Here is a 20,954-nt window from a genome sequence, read left to right as displayed (position 1 = left end):
GAAGTTTCCTGAATCCTTTTATAAGGGTATTTATGGTTATATTGAGACCCCCCAGATAATCCAGGATAATCTCCTTGTCTTGAGATCCTTAACTCAAAATTATTATGTTGAAATTCTAATCTCTAGTACCTCAGAATGTGATTGTATTTAGAGATATATCCTTTAAAGAGGTAATTAAGTTAAATATAACAAATATAGATCTGAAGGGAGAAACAGCAATAATACAATAATAGAAGGGGACTTCCATATCTTACTTTTTAAAAAGCTTTTATTTATTTATTCATGAGAGACACAGAGAGACAGAGAGAGGCGACATAGGCAGAGGGAGGAGCAAACTCCATGCAGGAAGCCCGATGTGGGACTTGATCCTGGGATTCTAGAATCACGCCCTAAGCCAAAGGCAGATGCTCAACCACTGAGCCACCCAGGCGTCCCCCATATCCTACTTTTAACAATACATAGATCATCTAGACAGAAAATCTATAGGGAAACTAGGGTCTTAAACCAAACCTCAGACCAAATGGATTTGATAAACATGTGCAGGACATTCCATGCAATAGCAGAAAAACACATATTTTCAAGTGCACATGAAACATTCTCTAAGGTAAGTCATATGTTAAGCCACAAAACATAAATATCTTATGTTTCTTAGCAAACATAAGAAGATTGAATCATGCCATGTTTCTTTTACAACCACAAAGTTGTGAAAGTAGAAATCAATAAAATGAGGAAAACTGGGAAATTCATGAGTGCTTAGAAATTAAACACAATGAACAATCAATTGGTCAAAGAAGAAATAAAAAGAGAAATCAAGACATATTTTGAAACAACTGAAAATGAAAACAAAACAAAACAAATCTTTGGCATGTATGTAGCAGGCATGTAGCGGGCATGTAGCAGGCAATCCTAAAAGGATAGTTTATAGCAATAAATACCTACATTAAGAAAAAAGAAAGATCACAAATAACCATTCTAATTTTGTATCTCAAGTAACTAGAAAAAGAAGAGCAAACCATGCCCAAAGTTAGCATAGGAAAGGGAATAACAAAGAGAAGAGCAGAAATAATGAAATGCATACCAGAAAAGCAATACAAAAGATCAATGAAACTAAGAGCTACTTTTTTGAAAAGATAAACACAACTGATAAACCTTTAGTTAGAACTAGCTATGAAAAAAGAGAGAAGACTGAAATAGAGTCAGAAATAAGAGGAGATGTTACAATGGACACCACAAAAATACAAAAAGTTATAAGATATTGCTATGAAGAATTGCATGCTAAATTTTTACATGCTAAAAATTACATGCTAAAAATTGAATAACGGAGAATAAACAGATAAATTTCTAGAAACAAGATTGAATCATGAAGAAACAGAAAATTTGAACATATCAATTACTAGTAAGGAGACTAGACCAGTAATCAAAAACATCCCAAGAAAGAAAACTTCAGGATCAAATGGATAGCTGCACTGGTAAATTCTTTTGACTATTTAAAGAAGAAATAATATCATTTTTCTTAAATTCTTCCCAAAAACTGAAGAGGAGAGAACACTTCCAAACTAATTTTAGGAGATCAGCATCATCCTAATATTAAAGCCAGATGAGGACACTACAAAAAAAGAAAACTACTGACAAAAGTGTCTGATGAACATAGACAAAAACTCTCAACAAAATACTAGCATACCAAATTCTACAGCACATTAAAAAAATCATATACCATGATCAAGAGAAATTTATCCCTGGAATTTAACTAATTGAATAATACATGAATAAATGGAAATATATCCAGCATTCAAAGATAGAATTAATATTGTAAAATATTCATAGGACCCAAAGCCATCTAAACATTATTTGCAATCCCTATGAAGATTCCAATGGCATTTTTCACAGAAATAGGAAAAACAATACTAAAATCTGAAACCATAAAAGACCCTGAATAACCAAAGCAATCCTGAGAAAGAATGAAGCATCACAATTCCTGGTTTCAAACTTCATTACAAAGCTATAATAATCAAAACAGTATTGCATAAAAACACACTTACATTTTTATGCCAGTGGAACACAATCAAGGCCCATAAATAAACTCACACATTAATGGCCCACTAATATTTGACAAGGAAAGCCAAGAAAATTCAATAAGGAAAGGATGATCTTTTTCATTAATCATATTGGGAAAACTAGATAATGAACATGAAAAAAATTGAAGTCTCCTATCTTACACCACTCACAAAAATTAACTCAAAATGGATTAAAGATTTGAATTTAAAACCTGAGACTGTAAAACTCCTAGAAAAAAGCATAGGTAGAGAGCTTCTTGACATTGGTCTTGGCAAGAGTTCTCTGGATATGATTCCAAAGTCCAAACAACAAAAGTAAAGTAAACAAGTCAAAAATACAGATGCAGTGAAATGCCGGAATACCTGCACCCCGATGTTTCTAGCAGCAATGTCCAAATAGCCAAACTGTGGAAGGAGCCTCGGTGTCCATCGAAAGATGAATGGATAAAGAAGATGTGGTTTATGTATACAATGGAATATTACTCAGCCATTAGAAACCATGAATACCCACCATTTGCTTCGACATGGATGGAACTGAAGGTATTATGCTGAGTGAAATAAGTCAGTCGGAGAAGGACAAACATTATGTGGTCTCATTCATTTGGGGAATATAAAAATTAGTGAAAGGGATTAAAGTGGAAAGGAGAGAAAATGAGTGAAAATATCAGTGAAGGTGACAAAACATGATAGACACCTAACTCTGGGAAAGGAACAAGGGGTAGTGGAAAGGGAGGTGGGCAGGGGGTTGGGGTGACTGGGTGATGGGCACTGAGGGGGGCACTTGGTGGGATGAGCCTTGGGTGTTATGCTATAATGTTGGCAAATTGAACTCCAATAAAAAAATTAAAAAAAATAAACAAGTCAGACTATATCAAACTAAAAAGGTTCTGCACAGGAAAAGAAACAATCAACAAAATGAAAAGGTGATCTACACTATGGGAGAAAATACTTAAAAATCATCTATCTGATAAAAGTTGATACCCAAAATATGAAAGGAATTCATACAACTTAATAGCAAAGAGCTAAAACAAAACCAAATCTGATTTAAAAATGGGCACAGGATTTGAATATACATTTTTCCAAAGAGGACATTCAAATGACCAAAGGTACATAAAAAGATCCTTGACATCACCAATTATCAGGTGAATGCAAGTCAAAATCACAATGAAATATCACCTCACATCTGTTAGAATGGCTGTCATCAGAAAGAGGTAAGTTGTGGAGAGGTTGTAGAGAAAAGGGATCCCTATGCAGTATAAATTGCTACATTTACTGTGGAAAACACTATGGAAGTTTCTCAAAAATGGAAGATAGAGCTACCAAATGATCCAGCAATCCATCTCTGGGTATATAATTTGAAGAAATGAAACAACAATCTTGGGATCCCTGGATGGCTCAGAAGTTTAGTTCCTGCCTTCAGCCCAGGGTGTGGTCCTGGAGTCTGGGATCGAGTCCTGGGATCGAATCCCACATCAGGCTCCCCGGATGGAGCCTGCTTCTCTCTCTGCCTGTGTCTCTGCCTCTCTCTTTCTGTATCTCTCATGAATAAATAAACTCTTTTAAAAAAAGAAGAAACCACAATCTTGTAGCACAAGCAGACTAAAACAACTATTTTGTTGTGCTGATGCTTTCACAGATTCATAAATATGTGAAAATTTACCAAGTTGTATACTTTAAATACATTTAGCCTATCTTATATCAGTTAAACCTTAATGAAGATGTTTGGAATGGAATATAATTTTCCATATTTTTATTACATACACAGGCATTTGAATTTTCCAAAAACCCTACTGTGAGATTAAACTATTACTCGAGACATTTAGCAACTACCAGTTGAAAGTCAGAAGAATGTAGAATAAGAACAGGAAACAGATCAGAATGTTGTCTGGTGTGAAATGTCATTGTTACAAAGCCAAGTTCTTCAATTTATATTGTGATCTGACTATACAGCCTGAGCTGTTGTCTTCTGGGCCTTTAAACTAAAAACCCGTGGTTTTAAAGATATTTCTTTTAGTGAAGAAAGGAATGTAGCTTTGTACTCTTCGGCCCCTTGAAACAGAACCAATGGAAAATAATAGTAAACATCTGAAAAACTACGTTATAGAAATGGGGAAAATGACTTTAGAGTAGAAAAATGGGTTCAGTGTGCTGCATCAAGGTCTTTTCTTATTGTACCCTCCTAAGGAAAAGAGTAGATTATCCTTATCTTAACGTTCTCCAGCTTTTTATGGTTCCTAATGTAGAGGGACACAACAAGGGAATGGAAAGGGCTCTGGCTTGGGCTTCCACATTTCTGGATATCCTTGACTAATTTACTTGGCCTAAACTGTTATTTACTGCGTGCCTGAAAAGAGGAGTTTGCACTATATGACCTCCTCTGCAATTGCCTATTTTAATTATCAATTAACCAATGGTAAAATGAGTTAGGGACTTGGAGGTGCTGAAATAAGCCTGTATCTGGTGCTTGAAAGCTTTGTTAATAAATGCCCTCCTTCTTCATTCCTCACTCTAGTTTCTCAAGACAGGTTATGTGGTGCTATCCTCATATTATTTATATTTTCAAATGCAGGCCAATTTTGGAAAGCAAAATAAAACTGGATTTGTTTTATGTCCAGTGTATTTAATGGGACTTCTCCCTTTTAATCATTATAAGTTACAGTAGAAAAAATTAAAATGATTCTCATATTGGAGAAGTTGTTCATCCCCATGCAGAATAGATTATTCTAGTCTTCTTTGAATGACTGAAATTATTTTCCTGAGGTAAAATGAAGGACACTCCCAGAGTATTTAACAGGGCTGATTTTAAGACACACTAGTCGCAAAGCTGAGGAGGTAAATCTGAAAACAGGTTTTCAGAGGGAGAATCTTGTTTTCCTTTTCTGACCCCACCATAAGAATGTTTCACTCTCAGCGCTCAGACCAATTTCCTAGCATTCTGTGCCCAAAGGTTTGAAAGAAAATGATAGAGCTCAGGAAGATTCCAAATAAAATAATATGTCAGATTCTTGAGAAGCACCTTTAAAAAAAAGTGGAATGGAGTGTATGAGAGATGAATGGAATGGATTATCCCTTTTTTTGAGTGGAGAAGATTGTCTGTTCTATGCACAGCAGGTCTGTGTTGATGGAAATAAGGAGTAAGCCCTCGCCCCTCCCATTTTGCTTCTTGAACCTGACAATAGTGAAGTGGAAGAGGGTCCGTCTTTCCACAGCTCATGACTGTACACAAGCTGCTTGCCTAATGCAAGAAATGTTTAATAATGCAGCATTGCTGGGGATGACCATACCCCTGGCACGATGCTGGCCTTTTCTTCTGGATACTATCAAGTTCAGTCTATTGTTCATGCACCAAACCTTCTGACATCTATTGTTATAAATGACCCTGCTTTTTTTGAAGCTAGTCATCATTTTCATTAATGGAACAACTTTTCCTCTTAAGGCAGATATTTCCTTCCTGTTCTTACTTAGAATGGGAGATAGACAGTTTCTAATAACTGCAGCTACATGGTATGGTCATTGCCATTAAGAGATTCAACTTTCAAAATTGTATGAGATGAGACATTGAAAGATCAATTGCCACCAGAAAATTCACTTCTAGACAGACTGCCAAACACAGGCATGACAGCACTAGCAGCAACAATAGCCAGAATATGAACAAACTCAAGTGACATTTCAATTCTCAACTTTCTCTCCCATGAGGACATTTCCTGTGCATGCACACGTGCATGTGTGTGAGTGTGTCATGTGTATTTTTGGATGGGCAGGACTGATTAACACGTGAATACTCTGTGTAAATGAGCCTAGACTCTCAAGAGTCTTTACTCATTAAACTGTCTCAACTTATTTGAAGTGGTGCTGTTGTCTGAGGTATATATATATATATATATATATATATATATATATACAGTGTAGTATGTGGCCTGCTGACTTCAGAACCATTATGTCACACAATTCTGTGGGCAGAGTTATGTTATATTTTGAATGAATTATGCCTCCTGGCTATCTTGATTCCTGCAGCCAATTTGATGCTCTGTTTTTCAAAAGCAGGCCTCTGTATAGAAACATCTGTGTAACTGGTTCTGTGTCTTACTAGAAGCATTTCCAATGTCCGCTTCACTCACTGTGATTTTAGCTACGACTGTGCCTGAGCAGTGATCAGCTCTTCCCCAACGTCTACTATGATGCACTGTTGTCTTCTGAAACAGTGTATTGATCCACCTTCTAATTAGCATCTGTTTTTGCTTCTGTAACACTAGAGTGGGAAGGGAGCTTTGCAATTAAATCCTAGCTGTGTCCGTTACTAATTATGAGGTCGTAAACTCTCCATTCTCAGTCTTTACTTCTGCACAATGGAAATAATAACGCTAACTTCCTAAGATTATGAGATTAAGTAGGATGTCATGGTGGCTCTGTAATGTGTCAACCCGGCTAAGCTAATTTTCACAGAATTTTCTTCCTTGTCTGTTTCTGGATAGGGTACACCACAAGAAAGATTCTTGAGTGAACTTTGGAGGATAGAAGGGAAGTATTATAATTTAAACCATTTTATGGCTTAAAGATATTGTTGCTTATCTGCTACCTGATTGGTCAGCTCTGTAACTGCTCTCTTCCCTTGGGTCCTCCTTCAGTTTCTCAGATTCTTGATCTAAGTCATATGTTTAGGTCTCTGATGAAGAGCCCAAGATTCTAGATGACATCATTATTATCAAGATCAGTGGCAACAGCAATTTCCAGTCTATTTTCAAGGGTTCTAGCATGTCTTGTGCCTTCTAGCTTGTCCATGCTCTCCTTAACTTTACCTCTATTTTCTGCTGTCCACTTTACTTCCTATGGACTTCAATTTCAGTATAAGATCTGAAAACAACAGCTTTACAGGAGCTACATAATCGGCTCCTACAGCTACAAAACTTAAATTTCTATAATAAATCTTTTTTAAAAAGTAAACACACAGAGTTAAATCTTTTAGTGATTTTTTTTCTGATTGAAATTTAACTGACATAGATACAATATATAAAATGAAAAGTGCCAGGATTATGGAAGGCACCAACAAAAGGTTGATGGATGGTAGGATGGATGGATGGATGAATGGATGGATGGACACAGACTTACTTGCCTGGGTGAAGATAGAGAAAGTGAGCTAGAAAGAAATGTACTTTTATTGAGCACCTACTACATGCCAAAAACTATGATATGTGCTAAGGATACAGTTGTACAAAAGTCAGACTAGGTCTTGGTTTTTATAACCACTGTAGTTCAGGGATTTTATTTATCTTTGTTGATATCTTGCCTGAATTCCTAATGAGGATCATTTAAAATCTATCTGGCGTATAGGTAATGTTATGATTATTAAAGAAGGCAAATGAAATATGCATACACCTAGGCATCACACCTGTCCACAGTCTATTATCAGTAAATGTTTAATGAACAAAAGAGGTCTAGGGCAGGTCCAGTTCTCACAGGAACTTAAGGAAACTGGGCATTCATTCCTCTAGACGATATTGGGTCTAGTAAGGAGCACACTACACTAAATAGATTTTCTATTCCCTTGTTATTAATCCCTTCTACAAGGAATGTTTTGATGAAATAGGAAACTCTAGTTAAGGGTCTGGCTCTTTTTTGCTGACATAAATTTTGAGTAGATAGGCCATTTCCCTGATATATGCTGGTTTGTGATCTTGGGCTCTTTATAATTGTCATGTCTTTAGAGAATGACATTGACTTAGCAATATTTTTGTAATATATTATATGTCTTTAATGTATAGGGAATCCAGAAAAAAATATATTGTAATTAAGGCTATGGCAAAGTTACTGTTTACCAGGGGTTATGCTAAAAATACCTAGCAAAATTTTGACATGGACAGCAAATAATCAAAGCTGTCTGGAGTCCTGAGGGTTCCTGCTTGGCCATGTCTTAATCCTTTAGGTTCTGAGTTGCAGACAGACTCAAGAGGTCCTGAGGAAACCCAGGTTGGTTGGACATTTAGGTTGATCCTGGGGAAGATCCAGCAGTTCAAAATGCAAGCGCGTTAATATCACTAACCCATACAGATGAATGAATACACACCAACTAAACTGGTGCCCATTTGTTTGTTTGTTTTTTTCACTCCAGTCATGTAATTCCGGCTGCTGCCAAAAGGATTTCATGAAGCCTATATTTATAGCAGTAATTCAATGATTTTATGACTTAGGACTTCCCAAAGCTACCCAGAGATTTGTTGCGATTCTCTGACCCCACAATTTGCAGTGCTATACATTAAACATAATGGAACTCTAGTTCAATGTAGACATCTTATCAAGAAAATTGTCTCTCTTTTAGTCTAAATTTCTTTTCTTTGGGCTTGGACTCCTTTGACATTTTTTCTGGATCTTATTAATGTTGCACACCAGTGTGCTTCATGGTGTCATATACTTGGTTCTCTCTGTTTCTTTTTCTCTCTTTCTGTCTCTCAATCCCCTTCTGTGTTCACTTTCTACCTTATATAAACTCTTGGAACTATTCAGCTTACAGCTCCTGATAGAAGCAGTTCTTTGGCTGATTTGTGTTGGGTCACTGTACAAGCAGTTGGGTACTGGACAAAGATTACAAGGGGCCCATATGCAGGTCTCTGGAGTTCTTTCTCTTTGTATCTCCTTCCTCTCAGGACTCTGCTCCTCAAATTCCAACCCCCTTGGCTTTCACTACCTCTGATATCTTCTTGATTTGGTGAGAGGTTATACTCTGCCTGGGCTATCCCCTCCTTGATCCACACATGCAAGATGCCTCCAGGTGGAAAGCTAGTGATTTTGTAGGGCTTGTTGTTTCCTTTCTCTCAGCAATCAGTCTGTGGCTGCAGATAATCTAATGTCTGAAAACTTTCATATATTTTGTTGATTTTTTTAGTTGTTTCTGGTGGGATGGTTTAAGTCTGGTACTAGTAACTCAATGAGGTAGAAGCAGAAGCTCTGCCTGCTTTTTGAACTAGGAGTACTCCATATTGCCACCTTCTTAATCTGGGTGCTCTGCATGAGTGTACACACATCCTTCCCAACTTGCTATGGCAAAGGATGGTGTAATTTAGGTTTCCTTTAGAGGAAAGAATCACTTCCTAATTAAAGTTCAAATTGAAAATGGCTTCCCTACTTTGAGAAGAAATATGAATGCTGTGATACTTTGACTTCCAATAGATAAACATCATTAGACAGTCTCCTCTTTCTTGGCAGCAGCAGCCAAGAAAGTATGGGTGCTCATTCTTTAGCATTTTCATGCCACATGTCATATAAGCTGCATGTCTTTTCATTTGTGCCTCTTTAGTAGATAGGACGCAGCATGGAAACCCTTTTATCTAAAGAGACTGGTCTCTGGAAGCCTCTTGCCTTGCTCTAGGGAAAACTATAATAAATAACTCCTGTGTGCCAACCTTAAAAAACCTTGTTGGTTATAGCACATGATCATAATGGCCAGTTTTGCTGTAAAGGTAAAAAAAAAATAAGGAATGAGGTGAATCTTTTAGGAAACTATGGGTAAATGATGTAGGTGATAACACTGTACTTCCTACCAGATCTCATTCTTTTTTCTTTCTCAATTATTCCCTAACTTCCTAATTTAGGAGTCTGACACTTTAGGAAAAACATTTAATAAATGAGTCAATTAATTCAAAATTTACTGAGTATTCATCATGTGCCAAGCTCCATGCTATACAATGGATATACAAACTGAAAAAGCAGACCTTAGGGCAGACAGATTCTAGCCAGCAGAGAAGAGACAAAAATCTCACTCTTACCCTGTTGTGAGATTTTGCCACTTAGAGGTGATGAAGCTATGTGCAAAGGGAAATTTTGTATGGTTCTCTAAGGAGGATATAATCCCTTGCTAGGTATAGGGATATAATCCCTAGCAATGATGCATTGGAAGGGATCTGTGGACAGGGAATTGAATCTTCTTGTCAAGTCTATGTTACACAAGGAGAACTTTGAATGCCCTTGGTGGCTGGGAGAGAGTGCTGGCTAAAAGAAGACATAAAGATGAATAACCTGTCTCTGCTCATAGGAGAGAAATATCCCAATGGCAGAGAATTATAGATCCTCCAATGTGAATGGAAGATTATGATTTTATGATAATGATAATAATAGCAACATTAATATTAGCTACCAATGAGGTTATATCTGATATGAGCCAAAGATGTGTCAATCATATACATATCAGGCAGCTGTTATTATGCAGTTTTACAAATAGTAATACTGAGGCTCTTGGACTTTAAGTTATTTTCTCTGGGTCACAGACCTAGTGATTTTGAGCCTGTGTCTATCTGACCCAAAGTCTTTACATTGACCCTCAGCCAGTAATATTAAATAATATTGAGTGACTTTGTGCCTGTGCAGTGATGATATTTTAGTTGATGCTGAGTATGTTACAGACAATTTTCATTTTCTTTCATTAAAAGTATTTTCTAGTGCACTCAAATCAGTGTGCTTAGAGTTAGTGTAAACCTGCAGAACTGACTAGAGCAGAAAGTGTTGCCCTTTCTGTGTGAGGGGCTTTTGCCAAAGCTTATGCAATTCCCACAAAGCAACTTTGGCTGCTTGAGTCAAAAGCAGAAGAATTAATTGAGTAAATGTTAGTTTGTGGTAAAATGGAGTAGAAGGAGGAGGTGAGGGTCAGGAGATAATAGTGGAAGGAAAGAATGGTTATTACACTATATCTTCTCTGTGGCCTTCCTCTTGCTGTGTGGCTGGACCTGGTCAAGTACCGGTTGATATCTTGCCTTGCTCAGTAAATATGTTCAATGGTCAGGGGAAAATGATTATTTTCCATTGCACTGTTATTAGAAATTGAAGTCCCCATATAACAGAAGCAATTTTTTGGTTCTGTTGAGCTGCAGTTTGCTACCTTGTGAAAAATAAAGGCCGTGCAATATATAAATCCTGAGTATGACAATTTCAAGCTTTAAACCCGTCAAGGAAAAATTCACATTTTTTTCTATTTAAGGGGATATGAATATATATATTTATTATATTATATGAATATATATGTATATGGTTGGATTAAGGGAAATTGGGGAAATGGGAAATTAAAGAAACTTAATTTCCTAATTTATTCTGTCTTGGGGTATATGTACACATACGCATATATACGCACAGTCACAGCTTCCGTTTATCTCAGGACAATGACAGGTGGCTGGTTCGGTTCACTTTACAGAAAGGTTAGAAAAACCTCTTTAGACCCCAATAATTCTTGTCCATTCTGCACTTCTCTCCCAGACCTTGCCTTATTCATTTATGGCCTAGCAATGATGCATTGGAAGGCGTCAACCCTCAGGAGCTTGGGGGAAGTACAGCACCAACTCAGGCCTTGTATTTCAACTCAAGTTAAGGTTAGTGTTTGTGCATAGGCTGATTTTATTTATGCCTCAGGCCTCCAGGCCTGTACTCATTTGTGTGGCAAGTGAGAGCAATTCCCTTCAAGCAGAATCTAACCTTAAGGAATTGTGGTCTTGTGAAAGTCTAAGTTAGGCTTAAGGGAAGCACAGGGAAGGGAACGTAGCCGAGGGAATGAATGAAGGATTCACAAAGGGAGAGATTGATGTCCACCTGGCCTGAGAGTGAGTCATGTCTAATTTCTTCTTGCATTTTTACTTATCTTGCAACAAATATTTAGCATTAGAGGATATGGCAATAAGTTAGAATGCTCCCCACCGTTAAGGCATTATAGTCTAAAAGAGGAGATGAACTTGCAAAAAACCATTTAGGTATCATAAGATGATTGCTATATGTGGGACCACACAGAAATGTATAAAACATACAGGGAAGGAGTCATCCATCCATTCCTTTTGCCAAAACCCTTGACATGCATTTCCATGAGTACTTCCTCTCCCTTGCCACTTTTTACTGTTTCACAAACTCATTCAATTCCTTCCATTCCCATAACAGTATCTTATTTTAGGAAGCCCCTATCTCGCATCTGGATACCCTCAGCAGGCTGCTTACAGGTCCTTACCTTTCATTGCCTGCTGCATGTCTTTCTCTGTATGTAATCTTTCAGTGGTTCTTCTATGACTTCAGGAAGATGTCCAAGGAAACTCTGGCTGGGATCACTTCCTAGGTTGTCTTCCATTAATGACATCAATGTTTATTAACCACCTATCCATAGTGCTAGCAGAAGTTGTGGCATCTGGTGGAGATATTCACCAAGTAAAGCTCAGTTACCATATCTATCAAATAAGTTCAGAACTTTCTCTAGTGGCTCAGTATGTTTGTTGGGAGAATAAAATGAGGTACCTGTGAGAAACCTTTAATATGATGGAAGTATACAGGTAAGGGCTTACTATAGCATATCTTGGGATGCATGAGAGTCTCATTGCCCCCCAGGTACAGGAACGGAGAATCTAATACCTTTAAATTAACTTGTGTTTCTAGTGGTTACTCCTAAGGCAGCTTACTGTAGTGATTAGGAAGATCTGAGTTTAATTCCTGGGTTTGCCCTTTATTAGCCCTATAACCTTGACCAAGTTGTTTCGCTTCCCTAATCCCAAGTTTCAAGCATCTGTAAAGCTATAATAATTATAATATCTACAGTCTTTAGTGAGGATTACATGAGAAAACGTAGGGAAAGCATATAGCTCAGTGCCTGGCATATAATAAATGCTCAATAAATGTCAGCTACTGATTCCCTTTCTGAAACGAAGGCATTTCATGGGGCCAGTGCACACTCAAGAGTGTGAAAAGTGTTTCTCTAATTTTGTGAATTTACTGTGCTTATTTTTATCAGTAGATCTGTGGCTATTTTCCTTCCTTTTTCTCTCTAGTACATTCTGACTCCAAAATCCTTCATTTCTGTTTAAAATATGTTAAGTTTTTAAGTACAGAGGCTCTGAAATAGAGGGAACTCATTTCAGAGATGAAAAAAATGTCCATTTGTGAGAATCAAATTTGCAAAGATTAAGTCTGTTAGCTGAGCAGTTTGCACGCAGGCTGGGTCCAGGCATGGGCTGTCCAAACCAGCCCCACTGTATGAATGAATGCGACAGAGCAAAGGTTCACAATTTGCAAAGTTGCAAGCCTCTTTCTCATGGAAGACACATGAAAAATGCTGACTTTTTGGACAGAGAAAGCATGTTATTTCCTTTGTAATATATAATATACATAATATATATGTATAATATATAACATATTACTCCCTTTTGGGCCTTATCAAAAAGACCATATTTTAAAAAAAGATTTAAAATTTCCCCAATCCAAATTGGGGTTGTGTCTAAGTTAATGCATCCAGGGAAAGATGTATGGCTGATCCCATTTTGAAAGTGCTCTCCAGAGATTGTTCCGAAACTCCTGCCTGAAGACAGAGACAAATCTCCTGAGATCCTTCAAGCAAAAGGAAACATATTTTATTTACAATGTTACTAATAAATCCTTCCTACTGCATGTTAAGTTCCCTCTCTTTAGGTAGGCACTAGGAAATCTCATAAGGGGAGTGCAGGTATGGTGTCACTGACTATGCCTGTCTGGGAGACTCCAGAGCAGTATGTCTGGGGCCTAAATGAACGCAAAGCATTCTCAGATCAGTATGACCTGCCATGGCTTTTCTGTTTTCCTCAACCATTTTTATTTCTTTACCCAGTTAAAAGAAATACATTTCATAACTAATACACAGCAAACACCTGATGGATTTAATTTTCTACCTTCTTTTTTCTTACCTCTTTCCTCATCCATCCCTCTTGCTTCTTGTGTGTCTCAATGGCTTTTTTTTTTCTCTTCTACATCTTTTCTTACATCTTTTTCTTTTCAACCAGTTTTATTCTTCTCTGTATTTATCTTTTTTTTTCTTCCTTACCTTTTCTTTTTTTCTTATCCCACTTATAGGCATTCATTGAGGGTGGAGGAGATTTATTTTTTAAAGATTAAACAGAATGGCTCTCATTTTCCAGGTTGTATTTGTCTAGTATCAGAGAATGTTGGTCCCTTCTACTGTTTACTGACTTTAAAGAATATTGACCAATAGTTTTAGGGTGATTCTGATAATAATTACACCTTACCTTTTTGTTTATTTGCTTCCTTTCATAAAGTCCTTCTCTTTTGTTTAATTTTTATATACTGTGGGACTCCAGAGACAATATTAAATGTGTGTAGATTTTAGCAATCTTTCAGATCTGATGACATTAGTTTTGTTCAGGCCATGAGACCTGACAACCAGGGCATGGATGCAGTTCAGCTGCATAAACTGACTGGCTCTTGTGTGCCAAATACTGCATACCTAGAGACAAAGAAGCAGGCTTTGCCTCTTAGGAACTCCCAGTCTATCACAGAGTAGTTCAATGCAAAGTGCTATGTTAAACCACTGGTATAAGCAAAGTACTATCAGAACATTAAGGAAAGATTGATTTTTTTTCTTTTTGGATGGGAAATGAAGATAAAGGTCTTTAAAGAATGAACAGAATTTCTAAATGTTGTGAAGGGAAGGGCACTTATGCAGAGGGAACAGTTTGTACAAAGGAACAAAATCATAAAAATACATGGTGTGTTTTTGACCTTAGTGAGTAGACCATTGCAAAAATGGTGAGTGAGTGCTGATAGGAGATATGAAAGATGAGTCCAAGATATTTTGCTGTAATGATTGTGAAGGTTCCAGGTGATAGAATTTAGACTTTGTTATAGGCAATATATTGTAGGGCAAGTCTGGTGAGATCCCTACAGAAGGCCCTGAATCATATATCACTCCATGTTATAACAATTCCCCTTCTTATAACAATGGGGAATAGTACTATATTTTGACTTTTTTTCCTAAGTGAGATTTGTCAAACTGTTTTGTGTCTGTTCATGTAAGATATCTGCATTTTTTTGCCCAAGGGAAAATAAGAACATTTGCAAATCCTCTTAGGGGGTTTTGGTCCTTGCCAGAGACCAGTGAAACTTAGCCCCAGGGACTAGTTCTGATCATAAAGTCTATGTTTTTCAATATCTGATCTATGTTAGCCTGCAAGTGTTCAGGGGAAAGATGGACACTTGAATTTTTTCGACTTTAGGCAAAAGGCTGAAAGCTATTTGGGGAATACTCATTATACATCAGACATTGCATTTAATAAGAAATGAAAAGGCTTGGATACATTTGTTTACTTGTTACTATTCTTTGATATCCTACTATAGCTGTTTCATTACAATAAAAAGAATCACAATTTCGGTCTATTTCAAGAGCAGACTCTAAGCAGTTTGGGGAGACTCTGGCCACTGAATTAGAGGGAGTCTTAGAGGAAGAGCTGGCTGAAGGTAGGAGGCCTAGTAAGATGCAGGGACTGTGTACAAGGCAAGGGATGGGTGGAGGGCAGAAGAGGAGGAACAGAGGGGTTTCAAAATATTTTATGAGATCAAATTGATAACAGGCATTCATTAGAAATGGAGGATGAAGGAGAAAGAAGACTCATAATTTAGAAAATGGCAGATTTTGAGAATAAGTCAATGCTCTTATTCAATAGTCTGGAAAACTCAGGAGGGTGAAAAAGTGGTAGATGAGGAAGACCCCATCTGGTTTGGGGTATGTTAGGAATAGGGGACCTGGGGTGTAACCAAACAGAGATTTTTAGTAGACAAATGGAAGTTTGCATCGGGCACTCAGAAGAGCAGTTAGATGTGGAGAAAGATTTTGGAGCAATTAGTATCCATACAATAAAATGGAAAAATAATACATAGAAAATGGGATTCTTGAGGTAGGCCCTGAGTCTATAATTAGTTGCCTGGGTGAAATTAGACAGGCTGACAGTTGACCTTTCTAGACTTCAATGCCTTTTTTGATGCAGTCTCCAAGTTCCCTTCTGGAAACTGTTGAACAGTTCAAAGCAGTGCTGGTTGGTGAATCCTCTGCCGGCTTCACGTCCTGCCTTGTGATTTGTGTAATGGACTCAAGGAGGACAGAGACCAGGAAACCCAGGATGGAGTTTGTAGGCTAACTTTTTTGTGACAGCTCTAATGGATCTTGCTGTTTGGAAAACTGTTTATTACACTGGAAAATTACTTCAAACTTCAGTTCTAAAATCTCTCATATATTTAAGAAAAGAAGAAAATAAAATAACTTGCACTAAAAATTAAAAAAAAAATCATCAACAAAATAATCTACCCCAAAACCTGTAGTTCATATTTTAAAAGTAGTGCCAGTTCCTTTGGTTCAACATAAGTGTGTGAGGATCGAGAGGTTGTTCACATGTTTGGCCTAGTGGAGTTATAAAAAAGCAAAACCAAAAAACAATACAAAACACTGAATTCCTTTTTCAACACCTGGCCTTAGTGACTGTCAATCTCCAGTTCCTCAAGGAGAGCTTTATTTTCCACTGGAAACAAACCTCTGCAGTTGGTAGGTGTGGATTAAGTGTGTGATTGATGCCTCTGCTTTCCACTCTCAGCTGCAGAGATCAGATTGGCCTAAAGCAGATCTCACTTAATGCTGGGCAAACCTCATGAATCATTAGAGATGCAACTTTAGCCACTTACTAGTGAAAGGAGCAGCATATTGGTAAAATGGTGAGGGAAGTGTTGTCAAACCGTATGTCACTAGGGAAGCAAATCTTGAGAAGTCTTTTCCTCTCCGCGCCCCCCCACCCCCCGCCAAAAAAAAATTACCTGTGAAGGAAGAAACAGGAAGGGAGAGAAAATGCTATTTAAAATTCAACTTCTATCTAAAGAAAATGCATCTTGTCCAACTTTTGGTGCTAAAAGAATAGATGATCTGTGTATCTGGAAAGACTTGAGATCTATTAAGATAGACCTAAGTGGACAGTTTGTCAGGGTATCAGTTGATCTCAATACTGGTACATGAGCATCACCTGGAGTGCTTTATAAGTATGATGAGGCCCAGGTCTTTCTCAGAAATACTGTTATTCTGATTTTATATATATGGGTGAAGCTGCAGTGGCTTTACTCAGGCAACCAGAACAGGGATATTCCAATCTTATTTGGAATAAAGATTTTTTTGGGTTTTTGTTAAGAAAGAAGTTTCCTTGGGGTGCCTGGGTGGCTTAGTTGTTAAGCATTTGTCTGCTTTTGGCTCAGGTCATGATCCCAGGGTCCTGGGCATCCTGGTCAATGAAGAGCCTGCTTCTGCCTCTCCCTTTGCTGCTCTCCCTGCCTGTGCCCTCTCTCTCCCAAATAAATAAATAAAATCTTTTAAAAAAGAAAAGAAAGGAGCATTGTATGTACAACTTGATTTAGTAGAGGAGACATGCAGGGATTCACATTTTATTTCATGTATTATTTTAATTTTTTTATTATTTATTTAAGAGAGATCAAGAGAGGGATGCCTGGGTGGTTCAGTGGTTGAGTGTCTGTCTTTAGCTCAGGTCGTGATCCCGGGGTCCTGGGATAGAGTCCCACATTGGGCTTCCTGCGGGGACCTTGCTCTCCCTCTGCCTATGTCTCTGCCTGTCTCTCTGTGTCTCTCATTAATAAATAAAAGAGAGCCAGAGAGAGAGAGAGAGAGAGAGAATAAGAGAGAGAGAATGAGTGGGGAAGGGACATAGGGAGAAGCAGACTCCCTGCTGAGCAGGGAGCCTGACAAGGAACTCAATCCCAGGACCTGAGATCATGACCTAAGCCAAAGGCAGGTGTTTAACTTAGTGAGCCACTCAGGTGCCCATAGGGATCCACATTTTAAATAAACATCCAGGTCACTCTGATGCAGATGGTTCAGGAATGACATTTGACTAACACTGGGATTATGAATTTTGTTCAATGTTGGGGACATCCTAGGATGGAGAAGAGGAATGAGGAGGAAGCTAGATGGTAAGAAGTGGGTTGCAATGTGGGATAGTGTAATAAGTGAATTACTATCCTCGTAGTGGCATGAACAATAAACCATTTTAGATGAGAGGAGCTTGATCAAATACTACTAATAAAAGGAATTATAGCTAACATTTGTTGCATGTTTAAGAGAGCATTAGGCACTATTCAAAAACACTTTGCATACATTAACTTATATAATCCTTATAAATATCTTATGATCATAAGGTAGATACACTTACTTATTTCTGTTTTACAGATGAGGAAATGGAGATACAGGGAGGTTAAGTATTTGCCCAAAGTCACACAGTAGAAAATGGCTGTGAGACATTGTCTAAATGGAGCCAGAATAAAGAACCCAGGAAGCCTGACTGCAGAGTCTGTGCTTTTACTCACTCCACTACATGGCTCTATGTTATAGCACGTGGTGGTTAATTTTATGTGTCAACTTAGGCCATGATCCCCAGATATTTGGTCAAAAACTAATCTGGATAAAAATTAAAAAAAAAAAAAAAAAAAAAAGGGGATCCCTGGGTGGCGCAGCGGTTTGGCGCCTGCCTTTGGCCCAGGGCGCGATCCTGGAGACCCGGGATCGAATCCCACGTCGGGCTCCCGGTGCATGGAGCCTGCTTCTCCCTCTGCCTGTGTCTCTGCCTCTCTCTCACTGTGTGCCTATCATAAATAAATAAAAATTAAAAAAAAAAAACTAATCTGGATGTTGCTGTAAAGGTCCTTTTGGGATGGAATTAACATTTCAGTCAGTAGACTTTCCGCCAAGGAGCTGGAGCGCGGCAGGGGCTTGTTCTCGGTGGCGGTCGCTGTGCTTCGCGGCCACGCTCCTGCGCACGGGGAGCCTGTCGGAGCAGGAGTCGCTCCTCTTGCGCTGTGGCTGGAGGAGACGAGGTCTGGGGCTGGGCGGCGTCGCGCTCGGCCCAGGGGCTGTAGTCTTCGCCATCTGGGCGCGAGGTGCCGTTCACGACGGGCGTGCTCTCCTGGGCTGACAGCCGCCCCACAAACGGGGCCAGCGCGGGGGGCACCTGCAGGGGCTCGGCCCCGGGGGTGGGGTCTGAGATGACCGGGCTGGACTTGGAGGCCGACGGGGCGCTGGGGAGGACGGAGCCGCTGCTTGGCCATCCGCGGCATCAGCTGCACCGCGCGGGCTGGGACCTTGGGGTGCGCCGGCTGCTGCCACCGCCGCAGCTTCGATGCCAGCGGCCCCTTGCCCGTGGGGTGGGAGGTGGCGGAGCTCTTGGCCGCGGCGCGCTGCTTCTCCACCGGGAAGCAGAACCTCCTCCTCCGCCCGGTCAGCGCCGTTTTGCCGCCGTCCGACAGGAGTCCTCCGGCTCGCCCTGCCTGTTGCTGACTGCGTGCATGTGCTGCAGCTCCTTGTCCCAGCCCTTCTGCGGGTTCTTGCTCCCCCGGCTCTTCTTGCGGAGTTTCTTCAGCTCGGCCTGGCACTTGTCCAGCGCGTCACCCTTGCTCCTTTGCTCCGTCTGGTATTGCTTCAACGCGGCGCCCGGGTCCCTGGAGTCCAGCTCCACCTTCTGCTCTAGCTGCGTGAGCGGCTCGTCGTGGAACGACTTGAGCATCTCTTCCAGCTGATTCTGAATCTGCCGGTGGCCTTCCGCCATCGAAAGAGGACGTCTCCGAGGTCCCTGGCGGCCGGCCTGGAGCGCAACGGCCGCACGCGAGCGGAAGCCAACTTCTCCCACGCGGCCGGGGACCCAGCACCCTGCTGAGCTTCAAGGAGGGAGACCTCATCACCCCGCTGGTGCCCGAGGCCCGGGACGGCTGGCACTGCGGCGAGGGCAGGGCGAGAAGACCAAAGCGCGGGGCTGGTTTCCCTTCTCCTACACTCGGGCTCTGGACGGCGACGGCGGCGACAGGTTGCACATGAGCCTGCAGCAGGGACAGAGCAGCGGCACCGGGAACCTCCTGGACAAGGGGGACCCGGCCCCCCCACCCCCGACTACCGCACGTGCTCCCGCGCTCCCTGCCCAGACACCGGTCCCTTCAAGCAGAGGCCCTACAGCGTGGCTGCGCCTGGCTTCTCCCAGGGTCAGCGGCAGGCTGGTGGCCACAGTGTGGGGACGCTGCTCGGAAGCCCCCCACCTGTCTGGCCTCCATCAGTTCCCACCTCTGCGCTCGTTGGCTTCTCCTCGGGTTCTTTGTCTTCCTCACTTGCCCTGTCCTGCCTTTTGGTTGGTGACCCCAGACTCTGAGATCCCCCAGGGTCCATGGTGCTGCCCCGTCTCTGCTCCTCGTGGTTACACGCCCCCCCACCCCGCGTGTCCCCCAGGAAGGAGCTGCTGGCGGGGCAGCGGGGGCGGGCGTCCTCGCCTCTGCTCCGAGGCCGCCGTGTTCATGGTGTGCGGTCCCCTGTCGAAGGCTCACCGCATGCCAGGCCTAATGTTTGAAGAGAAAGAAAAATCTTAAAAAAGGAAAAAAAGAAAAACAGGAAAAGGACTTTTCTTTCCTGCAAACCAAAACCAGATCTGCTGGACTCCGGGGCGCGTACTGTTGCTCCTGCATCTGACTCCCGCAGCGGACGCTGGCATCTGTGTCGGGGAAGGGGAGGCTCGCGGCCCGCAGGCGCCCCTCCGAGGGCCCCGCCCACCAGGGGCTCGTGCCAGGCCGGGGGGCCCCCTGAGGAAGCTGGCCGCTCCCGTAAGGGAGGCCACGGCCCCCCGCCCCACGCCGGCCCCGCAGGCCGGGCCCCTGAGCGCTTCCTTCCCGTGGTCGCCGAGGCCACTGTGCAGCGCAGAGCGGGGTGGCCCCAGGGCCGTGGGACCTCCCGCAGGGGTGGGGAGGGGGGCGGCAGGCGCGGCTGCTCTCGGACTTTCCAAAGAGCTGCAGCTCCCCCCCCCCCCCCCCCCAACGCCCCGACGGTCCTGGAAAGCCGCGGACAGCGGGAGGGAATCGCGGGCCCCAAGCTGCCGGACCGGCCCTGGGGAGGGGGCAGCAGGCCGACCCGCCCCGCCTGCTCCAACGCGCTGGTCTTTCCGTGTGTCTTGGTGACCGCAGAAGCAGACCCGCCGGACTCCTGGGCTACTGGCTTTGCCTCTTCACACCCTGAGTCTGGGGAGGGAGCCCCGTGAAGCTGTGGACGCTTTTTCTGGTGTGATCTAAGAAAACCCTCTGCCCGCTCTCCTGGGAGGGTTCGCCAGA

General features: G+C 41.3%; 1 pseudogene; it reads right to left on the bottom strand.

The window, feature by feature from the left end:
- LOC112921908 (BAR/IMD domain-containing adapter protein 2 pseudogene) overlaps window positions 1-19,440 on the bottom strand; it is a 148,631-nt pseudogene extending 129,191 nt beyond the window's left edge.
- Window positions 19,441-20,954: the final 1,514 nt, after the last annotated feature.

The sequence above is a fragment of the Vulpes vulpes genome, chromosome 12 (genome assembly GCF_048418805.1).
Source record: "Vulpes vulpes isolate BD-2025 chromosome 12, VulVul3, whole genome shotgun sequence".
Lineage (NCBI taxonomy): Eukaryota > Metazoa > Chordata > Mammalia > Carnivora > Canidae > Vulpes > Vulpes vulpes.
The sequence above is the reverse complement of the archived record's forward strand: the minus strand, read 5'-3'. Positions and strand labels throughout refer to the sequence as shown.